At 38.2% G+C, this 18,493-nt stretch overlaps 1 protein-coding gene across 8 annotated transcripts in view; it reads left to right on the plus strand.

Annotated features, from left to right (window-relative positions):
- The window catches only part of R3HCC1L (R3H domain and coiled-coil containing 1 like), a 71,829-nt gene that overhangs the window by 17,989 nt on the left and 35,347 nt on the right, over nucleotides 1-18,493 (plus strand). For 6 of the 8 annotated variants that reach the window (XM_005225658.5, XM_024986108.2, XM_059882009.1 and 3 more), the window contains one exon: nucleotides 17,984-18,068. The exons of the other annotated variants lie outside the window; for them this stretch is intronic. The gene's annotated coding sequence lies outside the window, so the exon portion shown is untranslated. The remainder of the gene's footprint in view (nucleotides 1-17,983; nucleotides 18,069-18,493) is intronic. 8 annotated transcript variants of the gene reach the window in all.

The following is an 18,493-nucleotide window of genomic DNA, read 5'->3' on the forward strand; positions in this document are numbered from 1 at the left end:
AACCAGCACTTAACAGCTATGTGACCTTGAGTTGCTTCTGATTTCTCATCGGTAAAACTGAGGTCATAATACCTATCTCATAGTACTGTAGCTGGAATCAAATGAGAAAATACGATACATAAAATATTGAGCACAGTCCCTGTCACATCATGAGCACTCATCAAGTGGTTAGCTGTTTATTTTTTTCTTTCTCTTCCTCTACTGCTCTGCTACTACTTCAGTTTTGCTTGTGGGGCCTAAACCTTAATGGAACAGAAAACATAATTAGACATGGTTCATTGCAGCAGATTTTGAAAAATATGTCATTGTTCCCTGGCTTAATCTATTTCTTAATAGATCTTTCTTAACCAAATAGAAACACCATAAAAAGACTTTTTAGCGAAAGGAAAGGATCTTTGTGTTGACTTGAGATTGCCTTGTAAAAAAATTGATTATTCTAAAATGTATTTGTTTAATGCAAATAAAACAGCTTTTCTATGAACTTAAGGAGTATATAGAAATAAGAAAGAGTTTAAAGCACTGTCATTCCGTATTATTCACCTAGTACTGATAATTTTTTCTTAGGAGGTACCTTATTTTTAATTCCTAGGAGAAATGTTTTGTCTGGTCCTAAGAGTAGTTGTAGCAGAATTCTCATCTAATGTATGAGGACGTTTTTGTGGGAATGGGATGGAAAAGTCATCCTGATCATTTACACTAATGGAGATATGCCTTAGGGTGGATAATATATTTGGTTTTGATGTGTATTATGTGGTTATTTTTGCAGCACAATTAACTTCCTGATTAAACTTTACTCAGCTAGTATATCCTGCATATATATACTGGGTAGAAAATTGGTTAAAGGCAGGTATGATGGTTAGCTTAACTAACTAGTTTAGTTTAGTTGATGGGAGATCTGGGGTTGTTGTCTCAGTTACCACTCAAATAGTTCCAAGTCTTAAGTAAATTCCTCAGTTTGCTCATTTTAAAAATGAGTTTATATGACATGATTTTCCAAGGTCTTTTTCAGCTATCTGTAAGGCTGTAAGGTTTGTAATGGAGGTAACTTGACAATCAGGAAATGCAACAGTGACCCATTTTGACCACCAGAGGGTGGAGTCCAATCAGTTAGCTAGTGCTCTGTATTTGACCAGAATGTGGTGTCCTTGGAAATGAAGAGGACGCATTGCTCCTCTGTCCATTTAATTTAAGTTATGGAGCCTCTGACTTTTCTGATTCTACTTGCATTAGACATCTTTCTGCTTTTTTCTTTTCAAACTTCTAGATAAAGAAGGGAGAAGAGAAGGATAGAGGTTTCTTATTGTCAGGGATTCATCAAATTTTGTTCTCTAAGATAGCAAATGACTCTCAGGTGACCCATTGGCAACTTTGATGGGGAGCACAATAGTATTAGTGGCTAAATTTAAATTACTTGTGGCTTCCTTCCTCCCCAAACACATAGGCAAACACATAGGCATACATACAAATAACAGTCAATCCTCATTTCTCTCATTCCTTCTGAAATCCCAAGGATGAAAGTGGGATATCTGAGAAATGTAATAAGCACAATACTTTTAATTGAAGTCTAGGTTTCAGCCTTGCTTTACTGCTTAATATCTATCTAACCAGGTACATTACAACCTCAGATCCTCAGTTTCTGTATTTGAAAAATTAGGATATTGAATTATTACCTATACAATCTCTTTCAATAATGTAATTCTAAAATTATGTAAAAATTATTCAATGTTTATGTGAAGGGCAGTGCTATTCTTGATAAGACATTAATTTTTATAAAAATAGCACAGAATTTTTCCTATTTTTTGCTTGAAATAGAATTATAGGTGTTGTTAAGGCATAAATATTAAAATTTTAAAGTAAACTACCATTATGGCAAGAAGAATGACAGTTGCCTTTCCATTGAGACATTTTTCTAACCCCCAAAACAAATACAAACAAATTCTCTGAGCATTGGCTCACAGCAGCAGCGAGTCAGTCAAAAGAGGTGGGACCAGGAGCCAGGCCAAGCTGATTTGGGGTATAGTTGATAGTAAAGCATTTAGAGAAGTCATCTGGGAACACGTGAGCTTAGAATAGAGGGCACGTGGGATCTAGGAATCTGTATTATAAAGCTGGATTCAGAGTCCATTTCTTTAATCACACAAGTGGAAATAACTTTGATAGAGTCCAGTTGTATGAGTCTGAGAGCACATGATAACATGGAAATAACAAAGGGGGCATGTAGTCCAAATAAACAAGCAGAAATGAGTGCCTAGAAGGTGACAGACAAGTGGATGCAGAAGTGTGCTTGTGAAAACAGGCAAGGATTAGTACTTATGATTTGATATGTATACAAGAGAGTAGAAGCCAGCCAGGAAAACCAGATAGAAACAGCATTTTAGGATTATGTGCAAATACAAAATTTCAGTCCATCCTGGTTTTAATCACTCTCCTTGATGTTGGTAGTCATGTCTCCCTGGCATATCCAAGGTGCCCATACTTGAGTCTAGTGAGGATATCACTGACACACTGTATATAGTTTATATGATTCTAATAACTTCACATTCCACTGGATACACAAATCCACAGATCTGCTCACTATAACTGCAGAGTTCATTTCACAGAACTGGCTAGTAAAAAATTTGGCAGGCAAGCTAGCTTTTCAAGTGCTCCTAGGAACGGAGCCCAGCTGTTCCCTTTGGGCTTTGCACTGTTGGAATTCATTGAGTTAGCAGCTAGAAAGAATGGGCTGTAACATTTTCAGCCTGGTTCCTGACAGCAAAGCAAAGGTGTTAGAATTTCTGTTCTAGAGGTTTACACTGCAAGTAACTTAACCTGATTGTGTGTCTTAATATTACTGGGCTTCTGACCGCTGAAATATGGCTTGGATCGATGGTGGTTTGGAGAAAGTAGAAGGAGGGCTATCCATCATTCAGAGGCTCCATAGAAGCTGCCTGATAATGCTGCTTTCACCAAGCAGCCATCTGTCCATCCATCCATCAGTAGGATGAAATGAGATTTAGCGGAACAGGCAGCTGTAACTCTGAGACACTTTCTAACCAACAATTGCAGCCCTGGCCTTAGTCTGACCACAAAGCACAGCACTGGGGTTTGGCGGGATGTGGCGGCAAGCACAGCAGTCTCATTCCCGTCAGTACCAGCCTAGAGTGTATTCAATATGAGGCTGAAGCCCAGCCGAATCTCTTGTACATAATTCGGCTAAACTTCGGGTGATGAGCAAGCAGTAATTCTCTTTCAGGTCCAGTATTGTTTTACAAGTTGAGCAGACTCTTTTGATGGAGAATTTTTTGTTTGACTTGGAGAAGAAATAGAATTAGGAGCTGATTTAATTACTCTAGAATCTGACCACACAGTTTAGTCTTTAACCCATATTGTATGTTGGCAGAAGGCTTTGTAAATGCCAATGAGTCAGGAGGACCACCTTTTTCTCAGTTGTAAACACTGTGGGCGGAGGAGGCAACGGCACCCCACTCCAGTGCTCTTGCCTGGAAACTCCCATGGGCGGAGGAGCCTGGTGGGCTGCAGTCCACGGGGTCGCTAAGAATCAGACACAACTGAGCGACTTCACTTTCACTTTTCACTTTCCTGCATTGGAGAAGGAAATGGCACCCCACTGCAGTGTTCTTGCCTGGAGAATCCCAGGGACGGAGGAGCCTGGTGGGCTGCCATCTATGGGGTCGCACAGAGTCGGGCACGACTGAAGCGACTTGGCAGCAAACACTGTGGGAACTTCTGCTGGCAAGTCCCCATTTGTCATGGCAGTGAAGGATGAGGCTAAATTAAATTCAAGGATAATTCAGTGATTTTATTTTATCTAGATTCTTTTTTCTCTAAAATTGGCATTTTTTTACCTAGCTTGTTATAGAGCAGAAATTGCTTATTTCTCTCTACTCTGTATTAGTGGTGCCAACATGGAAGGAAAGTAAATGTGGGCAGGAAAATGGGTCCAAGATAAGAAGCAAGAAGGGGACTACCCCTGAAGTGGATTATGAGGCTCTGAGTATTGACTGTTACCTGTTGTCTTCCTGGTTCTCCTGCTTTTCCAGGGCACCGAGCCTTCTGAGAGCCTCTTGCTCAGTATGGCTCTGTGCTCACTTTGCCTGTCCTGGTGCTTCCCTAGCCGTGGCCAGATTTCTTGACTGTTTTCTTGCAGTGGTCAGTTCAGACCTCTGCTCCTGCTCTTTGTTCTGAAGCCTTAGCTCTTCATTTTAGATTGGGGGAAGGGTCGAGGGAGCCTAATGTACCGGAGATACCTCGGAAATGAGAGCCTTGGATGAATTCCTGGGCCTATTGATCCACCGGCAGTTTATGCATCCTGACATTCATAATCTCAGTAGGTTGCTGATGTTCCTGATTAATGGGCCCAGGGGCTGTCTATCCGTCACTTCACATTAATTACTGAAGAGGTGTTTTTCCAGTGATTTACCTGACAGCGGGCTGTGATAAATACCCGTAAGCAGAGTGGGCAGTGATTTATCACAGGACCACACCCTCCCCCCACTTAGCCTTCCCCCTAACCACAGGCCAGCACTGGGACCTGACCAGAGAGTGCCCCCTCCCCATAAGCTATCTATCTCCATAATTGCTTGAGGATGCATATTTACTGGGGCATGGGACCTGGCAGATAGCATTCTAGAATTTGTGCCAAAGATGATGAAAAATAAATCTTCCTAGTAGGAAGAGTAACTAGTATGTTTTTTCATGGGGCAGAGAAGTATATATAAGGTGCCTTTCTGTTACTTTTTAAGAAATCTGATGGAAATACTGCCTACCTACTGTGCATGTCCTGAACACTGTGGTAATCGCTCTGCAAGCTTTAAAGAGTAGAGAAAGCAGTTTTCTTTTCAGTATTTGTAGTCTGTCCAGGGAGAATCTGAAGACATATGAGAAATTAGAGAACATTTCATGGCACTAGTATAATCTTGAGAGGATTGGGATAGAACTCTAGGGTTCCATTTCTGTGAGAACCACGCTCACCAGCCCAAAACCAAGGGATGGACTCAGAGACACAAAGCGCAAGGAAGGCGAGGCTTTTAACGACAGTCTTGCAAGATCTGGTGTCCTGTGGGCAGGCAAACCCAGGGCCATTTCAAGCAGTTTGTTCCCTGACATGCAGGTCCCTTCTCCCTGTTCCTGACTGGTCCAGTATTGTGAGATGTACAATCTTTCTGGATGTCACCTAAGTTTCGTTATTTCCTTATTAGGCTATCCTTTCTCCCTTCCCAATTTACATCCGCATTTTTCAACAAAGACTTTCTTGTTAGTTTATCCCTTCCCCCAACATCCCGTTTGCTTAGGGACCCTCCAGGTTGATGAACTATGTCACGTCCACAAGTCCTTAGGCGTGGTTAGAGCTGGGGCACAGGTAATGGGTGGAGTCCTGTCTCTTTAGGATCCAGTCTGACCTCCCTCCCCCAACCCCGACTTTATCTGAAGAGTTCAGGCCTCAACCTTGTCGTGTTTGCAAGTTCAACTGCTAGTAATTTTTCCACTCAGAGCTACTTAGTTTGCCTTGAAAATGGACCGCTTCAAGTTTCTATTTCTTACAATTTTCTATTTTTTAGTCTTTGAAAGTAAAATTTAGTTCAATATTTCAGTGTTTTCCATGGGTCAGACATTGTATTTAACTCTGGAAATATGAAGATGAATGTGGTATAGCAGCAGATCTTAGGGAGCAAAGTTTGATATCTTCAATTTTGATGTTTAACCTGTTGTGTATAAATAAAATCTGCAAACTGGCTTTGTTTCTTTTGAAACAAAACATAGCATACAATTGATCTTCTTAAGGAGGAGGCAATGGCACCCCACTCCAGTACTCTTGCCTGGAAAATCCCATGGGTGGAGGAGCCTGGTAGGCTGCAGTCCGTGGGGTCGCAAAGAGTCAGACACAACTGAGCAACTTCACTTTCACTTTTCACTTTCATGCATTGGAGAAGGAAATGGCACCCCACTCCAGTGTTCTTGCCTGGAGAATCCCAGGGATGGCGGAGCCTGGTGGGCTGCCGGCTATGGGGTCGCACAGAGTCAGACACGAAGTGACTTAGCAGATCTTCTCAAAGAGCTAGTCCTTGTAGAGAGAAACTTACTGTATTTAATCACATACTTTCCTTGTATTCCCCAGATGTTTTTACTCAGCATTTAGTGTGGTGGGTATTTTAGAACTCTGTTAGAGAGTTCAAGTCTTTTAAGACTCCAGAGTTACCTAAGGTAGTAACCACTATCCCTGATAGCTGTGGTAAGTTTTATACAGAACAGAGTGGTGGGTGCCAACAGGGCTTTCCTGGTATTAGGAGGGGTGAAGTCTGATTTCCAGAAAAGGGGAAGTTAGTGGTAAACAGCCCACGCTATGTTGAGATTTTAGGGGTTAGGTGGGCAGATATGTATGGAGTCATATTGGTAATTTTACTTCTTGAAGTGATGAAGTTAACAATAAACATGGCATGTTAGCACAATATTAAAGTTAGGCATCTATGATTCAGAAAATTCAGAGTTGTTTTGTTGAGGATTTACAATGGGAGACAGTTGTAAGCAGTCAAAACTTGGTTTCAGTTATGGCTCCTCTACTTAGCAGCTAGCTGTGTGACCTAGAGATTTAGTTACCTTATCTGTGAAATGGTAATAATAACTATATATACCTCACGGTGCTGTTAAATGAGATAGTTAGTATATGAGCACTTAGCACAGTGCTTTCCACTCACTGACTTCTTTAGTGCAGGACAGATGCTGTTCAGTGGTTTTAAAAATCCAACATATTGTAAGGTTTTTATAATCTCAGAAATATTCATAGTCTTAGTGCTTTTCAGTATTTCTTGTGATTGGGATGTATGTGTGTATGTATATATATATGTATATATCTGTAAAAATAGATAATACTTAAAAACATAGAGCATCATTTCTTTAATGGTGGAAGGACATTGTGGTTTTTAAGAATGAACCAAGTACAGGGGACAGGCCTTTAATCTGGCTGTAGTTTGATTTTGGTCTCACCATTAGTTTGCACATAAGGCCTCTTTCTGTAAATATATTTATATCATGTGTCATATATACAAGTTAAGAAGAGTCTATGTTAGTAGGAAAATAGCGAATGAATTGAATTAAAAAGCACATTGGTAAAGAATTCTTAATTTTGACCAAGAATACACATGCTTTTCCTCTATTCACAGTCTCAAGTTAAGCAGAAATGTCTGAATTGATAGTACTTCATGTTAGGAACGTTGGTTTTTAATTCTGATTTCTTATCAGACATTTACTGAATGCCATCCATATGCCAGTTATGGTGTTGTGCTTTGAGGATTTAAAAATGGTAAGGTGTTTCTTACTTTCAAGGAACTCAAGGTATAATTGGAGTCAGACAAACTAATAGTTTGATATGGCAGCAGGGGTTGAAAATACTTAACTTTTCTCAGAAAGTATTCATTGAAATGTACAACATGCAGCAGGCGTTCAGAAATCCTTTAGGGCTGGGTCTCAGAAGGAACAGTCTGAAGCCATCCTTGGCAAGTAGGTCTTCAAATGGCAATGGACTGTCTTGGGTTTGGATTCACTACAGGACAGGCATAGGGTCATCCTAGACACGGTTAGACCAGTTAGACCTCTGAAAGCTTCCTGGTCAGTTTTGCTGACCCACTGGTGTTCCTCTGGCTTTTCAGTTCCAGGGCCCCATTATATCTTTTGGAGCAGCTTTTGAAAAGAAAGGAGAATGGTAAAGGCCTCTAATTTCTATGACATCAACTAATGGATGTAGTTATTCCTAATATTTTTCTTCCCCAGAGGATTATAAGATATTAAATTGGAGGGCATTTAACACTGGTATATTCATTTTGCCATAAGGCAGTTAAGAGCACAAACACTGGAGCTATATTATCTAGATTAGAATCTGGCACTTTCTAGGTCCTTGGCCTTCAATAATATTGTTTAACATCCTGAGCTTCATTTTCTCATCTGTAGAATTTGGTAATGATTTCACATTGTAGGGTTGTTGGGAAGCTTTTAATGAGGGTGTCACTGTTTTGAACATGATCAAGTAAGCTACATAAGATCTGGTAAGTGGCCAAAATAGGTATCATAAAGTTCACATATTAAAGTTCATAAACTTTGCTCAAATATGAAGCATCTCATACCCTTACTTACAAGCCTTTTTATTCTTATTCCGTATATAATTTGAGCATGCTGAAATTTACAGTATCCATTAGACTCAAAGAAATAAAAATGCTTAGAGTGGCAAGAAGTGACAGGTGGGGAAGAGATAGGAACAATAAAAATCCTGTAAAAAATTACTGTTTTTGGAACAATAAAAATCCAATAAAGAATCCACATTCTTTCACAATGAAAAGATGTATCACTCAACAAGTGGCCAGTTTAGCCGTTTGAATAGAGCTGTTTGACTCCTCGTTTGCTTCCAGTTAATGAATCTGTTTACCTTCTGAGTAAGGGCCTCTAAATGAGTGTCTGCTGCTGCTGCTGCTGCTAAGTCACTTCAGTTGTGTCCGACTCTGTGCGACCCCATAGATGGCAACCCAGCAGGCTCCCCCGTCCCTGGGATTCTCCAGGCAAGAACACTGGAGTGGGTTGCCATTTCCTTCTCCAATGCAGGAAAGTGAAAGTGAAAGTGAAGTCGCTCAGTTGTGTCTGACTCCTAGTGACCCCATGGACTGCAGCCTACCAGGCTCTTCCGTCCATGGGATTTTCCAGGCAAGAGTACTGGAGTGGGTTGCCACTGCCTTCTCCGAAATGAGTGTCTACTTGGTTTAAAACCTTTTTTTTCTCTTCAGTTCAGGTATGTTAAAAGAGCAGGCCATGATTCACTAATGTCACAAATTATCGTCTTTATTCTCTTAATTTAAGTCCCAGCATACATTTTGTAAACCTGATTTGAATAGACGTAAGAATAAACCTCCAAGTGAATATAGAAATTATTTTGTTTTCAAGTGTGAAATATGTCCCTGTTTGAACTAGTGCAAGTGCGTTTATGGAAGGATGCATTAAGCAAATTACAGCAGAATCAGTTGTGGTTCATTAACAGACTTCATAGTTTTTAAAGTATGAAACCATTTCTTTGCTGTCCAAGTATAATTTTTCATGTTATTATATTATGAGCAAGTGCCTCTTTGTTGTGTTTGGATCAAGGTTTTTTGGGTTTTTTAAAATGAAGCTTGTTCGCAGAGGGAGAACATTTCTTGGTTTCTTGTTTGTAAAAATGTGCTTGACACTGGAAGTGAAGGAACTTGAAAGTGAGGAAAGATTGGGTATATCCCTTATTTTATTATTTTACTAAAGACTTCTGGCCAGGTGATATAATCTTCTAATTTTTTACTCATGTTTTACTTTTTCTTTTGCTCCACAAACCAAAATTCCAAATCAGTTGAAACAGAGTATGTTTTCTATCCCTGCTGTGAAAATTTCTGACATTGAATATGCTGTTTTGGAATGGTTTTTCAGTCATTCAAGTGATATTTAGAGTGCTTATCTCTGTAAGGTGAGAACACAGATTTAAAAAAAACCTTTTTTTAGGTTTATTGCATAATGCTTTTGTGTTTAGGGAAAAAATTACTTTTTTGGTTAACTTTACACTTCATGGGGCTTCCCTAGTGGTGCAGTGATAAGGAATCTGCCTGCCAATGCAGGAGATACAGGTTTGATGCCTGGGTCAAGATCTCCTGGAGTAGGAAATGGCAACCTGCTCCAGTTTTCTTGCCTGGGAAACCCCCGTGGACAGAGAGGCCTGGCAGGCTACATACAGTCCATGGGGGCACAGAAGAGTCGGACATGGCTTAGCGACTAAAACAGCTACAAAGGCAGCACTTCATTAAAAGTTTGTAAATGACTATTTACTGCTACATTCACAAGATTATGAAATAACTCCAAAAATGGATGTATGTATATACTGGCCATTGCTAAAGAAGTAGAATTCATTTGTTTGTGTTCCGTAGATTAAATTGAAGTGACTGAAGAACTGGCATAGGCTATAATGAATCCTAAACCTTTCTAAGGCAAAAATAACTAAAAAAAGCTGTTGATTATGTAAGTTTAATTTATATATGAAATAGTGAGGCTCAAGATACCTTATCTGTCCTGAGGTAAATATTTGAGCAATTCAGAATATCATGTTCTACTTATGTTTTTAATAGTATAACAAAGCAGGTATTGATAGAATTTCTAATCTTATGATTGCTAACTTTTTTGTTAGGGGATTTTAAAACCTGTTATAAATATGCCTTTATTACCTTAAACTCCCTATTCCCTATTTGTATCATTTGTTTCTCCTTTCCTATTGGATCATTCTTCCTCACCTCATTCCAGTTAGGTGTTTATCTCTCCACCTCCACTGAAACTATTCCAGTGTCACCACCAACCTCTATCCTGCCAAATCCAGTGGAAAGTTCTCAGTTCTTACTACTTGACTTTTCAACATTTAATGCAAATGATTACTCTTGCTTTTTAGAGAATTGCATGCTTCTGTTTTTTTTCCTCCACGTCCTAAGCTTGGTTGCATCTCTTCCTCCTGACCTCTAAAGTTGTAGGTCCCCCATGGTTCAGTTCCCCTGGTCTACTATCTCTGTCACTCCCTGAGCAGTCTTATTCCTGTTCTTGGCTTGAATCTTGATGGTGATGATTTCCAAATTTTTATCTTCAATTCTTATGCCTCCTCTGAGCTTCAGACTTATATTTCCAGTTGCTTCCTTAATAGCTATACAGTGTCCAGCAGGCATTCACATTTAAAGTATCCAAATCACAGCTCTTGATTCCTCTTTTCTTATTTCCTTCCTATCTTAGTAAATTTAACTGTCATCATCCAGGTTGATCAGACCAAAACTCTTTAGTGGCTCCTCTCTTCCCATCACATCCCATACAACCATATCATCAAGTTTTTGTTGGCTTTGCCTTGAGAATATATCATTAATAACCTTTTCTTGTGACCTCCTCTGTTAGTAACCTATGCTGCATGTCTATTTTTAGACATAGAGATTTTCTTCCTCAATTCCTGTCTCCTATTGTCAGTTCCTCACATTTTTGCTAGAATAATCTTTAGCAAAGGTAAGTCAGATCATGTCATTCTCTTGCTGAAACCTTCCCGTGATTTCCCAACACATTCAAAATAAAGTCTAAACACCTTGTCTTGGCCTGCAGGTCTCTCTGTTCCGGCCCTTCGCTGTCTTACTGACTCGTGTGCCTCCTTTCACTCTGCTGTTACCACACTTGGTTCCTGTTATTCCTGTTTTTCAAATTGGGCCTGCCTCATAATGTTTGCACTTGCTTTTCTTTTTTTCCTGGAATTCTCTTTTCTAGGTAATTTTTGTGACTCTGTAACTCAACTCAAGTATCAGCTCAGGTATTAAATCCTCAAAGTGTTCTTCCCCACTTTACTATGTGGTCTTGCCTTCTAAAATAGCCACACCCCCATCACTCTGTATTCCTGTCCCTCTTCCATCACATTTACCATGGTCAAATATTATATATTTAAATGTTTATTTTTTCTCTCTACCATTACCGTATAAGCTCCTTGAGGCCAGACTTTGTTTTGCTTATTGCTGTGTTCCCAGTGTCTAAGATGGGACTTAGCACGTACTACATGTTCAGTAAATGTTTGTGAAGTGAATGGGGCCCTAAGTCTCACCTAGGGGATGGGAGAACATCACCTATTGAGAAATTTCACTTGCCATGATTTAACAGGTAGTATTTATTTGGTGCCAGATACAGTGCTATGAGACAAAAAGACACTAACCCTACACTGAAGGAACTTAATTACTGTTTAGAAGAGAGCCAGACATGCAAATACGTAACTCTAAAGCAATATGATAACTGTTTTAATGAAAGTATTTGTATTATAGTGAGAACTTATGGGTAGGGCTGTAGCATATCAAGGAGTCAGTGATGTAATTATAAAGGAGTTAACCTTTTAGGTGAGATGTGAACGACATGTAGGAGACTATCAGGCTGTCATCTGACTGAGAAAATAATGCATCTTAAATCACAGAGGTGTGAGAATGCAGCTGGGCATGTTTCTAGTCCTACCAGAGTTGACTCAATTGATGGACTGTAAGTCTGATGTTAGGAGTGGCTGCAGATGGCCCTGGGCAGCTGGGCAGTTTTAGGGTGGCAGTGGAGCCAGATCATGTAGGGCCATGTCTGCTGTGCACGGTACTTCAAAGGATGTGCATGATAAAGAGCCACTGAAGGGTTTGAACAAAGAAATAACCAAATCTGGCTTGTATTTTAGAAAATCACGGGAAGCAGTATAGAAATAGAATGAACAGTATAGAAGTAGGTAATTGAAATATCAGAGATAACGACTTCCAGGTTTCTGGCCTGAACTACTAGATTGAGAGCGATACCATTCACCAAACTATTAAATTAGAGCGAGAAAGACAGTGAATCTTTCAGAGGGATGGCTAGGAGTTAAAAGTATGTAATTATATTTTACTACTCAGAAATCTGTTTGTTTACTTGTGTCACTTAATATATTTTGTATATTACATTTAATTATAAACATTCTAAATCTACTCTTAGGATTCTTTTATTCCTTTACAAGATACACATATATGCTACTGAGCTGAAGGATACTGGCATTTCTTAGTTTTGTCTGCTTCTAAGTAGACCAGTGAGAATAAGAATGCTCTTGATAGTCCAGTAAAACAAAGGCAGTTGTTTTATTAATAAGCAAAGAAGTGATTCTAAATCTAGGCCCTTCATAGTTTTAGACATATATGAAAAAATGCTCCCAAATTTGTTGAGGGTAAATTTCACCACATAGGACCTTTGTCCATTCAGTCTTAATTTATGAATAATAAGTAGACTTTACTTCTTTTGAGGCTCTATTTTTTGATCATTATGAAATTTGGGAAATTAAATTGTGCAGAGATAAACTTATCTGTACATTCATGGGTTAGTTGATTCCTTGGTTTGTTATATTCCCTTGCTGAAAGTGAAAAAAAATCTGAAATAGACAAGACACAAGAGGAAAAGCAAGACCCTGTTTGTTCTTCTGGCATTAAGGTCCCATTAGAAATAAAATACAGACCACAAAAGTGAGCCACAAGTGCAACTTTAAATTCTCTAGTAGTTACATTAAAAAATACAAAAATAAACAGAATCACTTTAATGTCTTTTATTTAACCAGTTATATACAAAATAGTATCAAACATATAATCAATATAAGAATATTAATGAGACATTTTACTTTTATTTTCTGTACTAAGTCTTTGAAATCCAGAGACATTTTATAAGCACAACACATCTTAGACTGGCCACTTTTCAAGTGCTCAGTAACATGTGGCTATTGGCTAGTGTATTGGACAATGTAGCCCTAGGTTCTTCTTAGGCCAAAAAATAGAGGTTTCTCAGCATTCTGCAACATTGGTGAAGTTATCTTCCCAACATCAAATATTTTCTGTGCTGTCTTATTATCCTGTGACATATATTGAAGAGGTTGCCCTTTTCTCCATTCATCATTTTCCTACTTATTTTGTCCAATAAAAATCTGTTTGTCAATTTTCATTGCCAAAAAAACAAACAAAAAAATTTTCATTGCCTTTGCTTTCTCCTACACCAATTTATGGTAATGGCCTGTTATACTAAAGCAACAGCATATCTTTAAGTTTTAGTAATTTTGTTTTTAATTATAAAGATAACTACATTTATTGTAACAAATTTGACCAATTCTGTGCTAAATGTATAAAGAGAAATTCTTAATTCCTTTCTCATGTTCTGCTCTCCCAGATGTAACCACTGTTAACAGTTTAGATAATAGCCTTTCTCCCCTTATAAGGAATGTATATTTTTGAGAAAACTTTGTTAAATGAGAAAATTGGTACTTTGAAAATATATCTTAAAGTGGACCTGTTTAAAATGGTGACTAAAGTTCATAATTATTAATGAAAATAATTGCTAGGGGCAATTTTCTGGCATGAAAACATTTTACCATGTATTTAATAAAATTTAAATTATAATTGCAGCTGTGCTATTCTTAGAATTAACAAAGAATAAGTATTAGTACTTTGTTGTTACAATTTTTTTCGCTGAAATTGTGTGATACTCTGATAGCATCCTTTTACTTTGATTTTCTTGGTATTTATCAAATAGATTTGGGCTTCCCCAGTGTCTCAGTGGTAAAGAGTCCACCTGCAGTGCAGGAGATGCGGTTTGATCCCTGTGTCAGGAACATCCACTGGGAGAAGGAAATGGCAGCACACTCTAGTATTTTTGTCTGGGAAATCCCATGGACAGAGGATACTGGCAGGCTGCAGTCCCTTGGGTCTCAGAGTCATATGCTGCTGCTACTGCTAAGTCGCTTCAGTCATGTCTGACTCTGTGCGACCCTATAGACGGCAGCCCACCAGGCTCCCCCGTCCCTGGGACTCTCCAGGCAAGAACACTGGAGTGGGTTGCCATTTCCTTCTCCAATGCATGAAAGTGAAAAGGGAAAGTGAAGTCACGAAGTCGTGTCCGACTCTTCGCAACCCCATGGACTGCAGCCCGCCAGGCTCCTCCGTCCATGGGATTCTCCAGGCAAGAACACTGGAGTGGGTTGCCATTTCCTTCTCCACAGAGTCGTATACGACTTAGCAACTAAACAACAGCAACAATCCTATAGATTAGACGAGCTTCAGTTTTACCAAAACTGTTGAGAGTGTTAGCAATTTCTCAAGAGATTTTTCTTAAGCCCTTGACATTTCTTTTCTTGATTTCTGTCCTGTCATCATCCTTGTTAGATTTTTCTCTTCTTCAGTTGTTCACTGGTTTGATTTTTCTGCATCTTCATTCCCCAAGGGTTTTGCTCTGAGATGAGTACTCCTTCAATATTATTTTATAGACTTCATGAAATCCTGCATTGTTTTCAGTGTTTGTATTTTCACTTTACAATTGAATTGCGTTGTGTTTACTCTGTCTTATTGGATGCTTGCAACATGAGGCCATTAGTGAGTGAGTGAGTGAGTGGTGGGGCAGAGCCAGAGCACCCAGCTGCAATAGATGTTAGTGCCACATAGAGTGGGTTTTATAAGTGGTCAAGGCACTTTTGATTCCTGTGTAAACTTGTAACTTGAAGAACTCAACTGCCTATTTAAATAATAGCTAATTTTTATTGAGACTTTTGAAATGGATTTTATAAGTGATCAAGGCACTTTTGATTCTTGTGTAAACTTGTAACTTAAAGAACTCAACTGCCTATTTAAATAATAGCTAATTTTTATTGAGACTTTTAACATGACTGGCAAATTTCCATATATGCATCATGTAATTTGTTCAGTGTGTCTGAGAATAAGTCTTCTGTTTTCTTCATTTTATACTTTGAGTAAACAAAGGCTTAAAGTAGTAACTTTTGCCACAATGAAGCTAAGTAATTTGTCTGATATAAGGGCTAGTCAAGCATGGGGCTGGGAACCATAGTCTATACTTGATTGTACTAATGTGTACACGCACACACTTCTGTACGAAAAAAGAAAAAAAAAAGGATTGTAATTTTCTTGTTTCACTTAGTATTATGTTTTGGATATGAAAACATATCCAAATATGTTTCATTTGGGCTGTGAATAGGCTGTAATTTTAAGAAAAGTTCCCTGTTTAGATTTTGTGTACAGTTTTTGTTTATTTTTCATTTTAGTAATGTTGATGTCCTTGGTAACTAAGGGGCTTAGATTTTAATAGCCCTGTGAGAAATGAGTGGAGGTATTGGGCCTGGGAGAGATGAGGTGGAACTGAGCTCACCTCCTAAAGCCTTGATTTCTCAAAGTGTTAACCCTCACTCAAAGGGTAGACTAGGAAAAAAAAATTTACTTAGGGTTACAGAAAGAAAGTAAGGATGCTTGCCTGTTTTCACCTGGGTTCTGAGTGAGGGGGGAAAGTTTCCTAAGATTGTGTACCTACTATTTTATTCTCATCTGGGTTTGTGTTTTATATTTGTGTTTACTGCATCATTAAGAACACTTCAAACTTAAAAATTAACATTAATGTAGAACCATTCTATAATAGAGAAATGCATATAGTCTGGCTGTTTGGAGTTCCCATTGGTAAAGCCCCCCTGATGTTGAGCTCAAAATTACAACAACAACAAAAGAAAGCAATACTTTAGACAAAAGGCAGAGACACAGAGACAACAGAATTAAATCCTCAGGAATTTCACGAAGTAGAACTATTAAATAATTGAAATTACTTGCACAGTTCATTTAAAAGTAAATACTACAATTATAGTGAAAGTGAACATCACTCAGTCGTGTCTGACTGTTGTGACCCCATGGACTATAAAGTACATGGAATTCTCGGCCAGAATACTGGAATGCATAGCTGTTCCCTTCGCCAGGGGATCGTCCCAACTCAGGGATCGAACCCAGGTCTCCCACATTGCAGGCGGATTCTTTACCAGCTGAGCTACTAGGGAAGCCCTTAACATTAATAAAATAGAAATATTAAAAATGATTAAAGATAGAAGAAGAAAAACAAAACTGTTAAAAACCATAAAGGCCATGGAGATCAGGGCCAGGGTGTGTGATAAATAGCACTTCACAATAAAACTTTAGTCATTAAAAAAAAGCTGATTGGATAGCATGTAATGTTAATAGAGAATGTGAAGAGAAAACTAGTGATACAGAAGACGGGTGCATAGGTGCTGCCCTGAATAAATAGAACTGGTAGAATTCAAAAGCATAGTGTTATCCCAGTAGAAAAGCAATTGTAAACACAACCAGAACACTGAGTGGACACCTGAGAAAGCACAACGAGTAAGAGATTGAGAATCATCGGAGAGGAAGGAGAGATCCTTAAAAGCAGTGACAGACTGATGACAGACTTCTGAACAGTAACAGTAGAAGTCAGAATACATTACAGCATGGGAGCAATGTAAAGATATCTTCAGACAATAAATATGTTGTAAAATAAAAGCTTCATACAGTTGTCTCAGAGACATACAATAATGATCAATGTGCAACATTACGGGAAAGGAGATAATCAGACATTATTGCTCTCTGATGTGATGCAGTAGGAAGTTCATAACACCATGTATGCCATATACTTGCTAAACAAGGATTAAATCCCAATTCTATCAAGTCAGTAGGTCAGCCACCATTTTTTAGGAAGTTTAGAGATTATATATAAGAACTTATTAGTGCTAAAGAGTACAAGCAGCAAACTCCAGAATGTGGGAAATTCTAAAAGAACATCTAACCCGCTTTCTTTAAGAAATGAATGGCAACATAGGAAAACAAAAACAGTGTTCACTGATAACACATTGGTAGCTTGAAATTAACCACGATAGGCATATTTACACCACAGAGATCAGCAAATGCCCTAAATCAGGGTTTGATTTATTGCTTATTGATTGTCTAGGCTTAAAATGATGGAGCAGTGCTGATAATGCTGACTTACAAAAGTGCCGTGTCTTCAGCTATTTATTGTATTGTGCATAATTCAGAAAACTGGGAATATATTCTTTCATTCAAAAATGATTATCCACTTCAGCAAAGAAGTCACACCACTTACGTTGGTGACATCATTGATGTAAATCAAAGTATTACCCAGTACCCCAAACTACACTTGGAAAGCCGGTTGCTAAACATTTACCAGCACAGTGCTGGTCAGGGCATAATCAAATTCAGTGCTTTGGTAGAAAATAGACAATAATGTAAATTTATTATACTGTTATTCAGCTTTCAGAATCATCATGGTAACATATAGGCATTAACTAAGAAAAAAAAGGTTAAGTTTCAAAAGCCATTTGCTGTAGCATAAAATAATTTAAAATTTGAAGCCTTTGATATATGTCTATTGTGGATGACAAATAGAATCATATTTAGAGTTTGAAGAACACTTAAAATTAATACAGGAGAATCTGCCTTACAGATAGAAATTCTTTCTCTAATGTTAATCCATTGTCTAGGTTGTATTTAAATTATTCTAGAGGCAGAGCCCATTTACCTGATAATAGTGCTGGAGAATTCTAAAAGTAGAGTTCTTTTTTATCTTGAGGTATACTTTGTTTTCTTTTAATTTTTTCCAGCTAGTTCTGGTAATTGACTTCTGGAGAAACACAGAAGTAGCCAACCTTGTAGACCAACCAGCCGTGTAAAGCAACAATCCTTCAGGTATGAAGGTAGCTGGACTGTCTCCGTTTAGACCTTTTTGGGCAGAGTATACCTTTAGTTTCTGCAACCGCTTGTGTCATATATTTTCTGGACTCTGTATTTTAGACCATGTTGCCTTTCTAAACATCCACGTCACTGTCTTTTGACTTTTATTGACTTTGTAGATGAAGTAAAAGCCTTTAGACCTTTTTTTTGTGTGTGCCTGTTAATACATTTTATTCTATGTTGCTTGAATTTTTTTTAACCCAAAGCAAGTCTTTGTATTTATTCATTCTTAGTCTTAATATTGTTTTCAACACAGCATTCCCAATTATAGAAATGATATTAAATTATAATTTTATCATTTTTGGTATTTATTAATCCTGTCAATTTTGTATCAGTTGCACATTTGATAAACACAGTGTTTATTGTTTGCATTGAAATTT

Source organism: Bos taurus, chromosome 26 (assembly GCF_002263795.3).
Source record: "Bos taurus isolate L1 Dominette 01449 registration number 42190680 breed Hereford chromosome 26, ARS-UCD2.0, whole genome shotgun sequence".
Lineage (NCBI taxonomy): Eukaryota > Metazoa > Chordata > Mammalia > Artiodactyla > Bovidae > Bos > Bos taurus.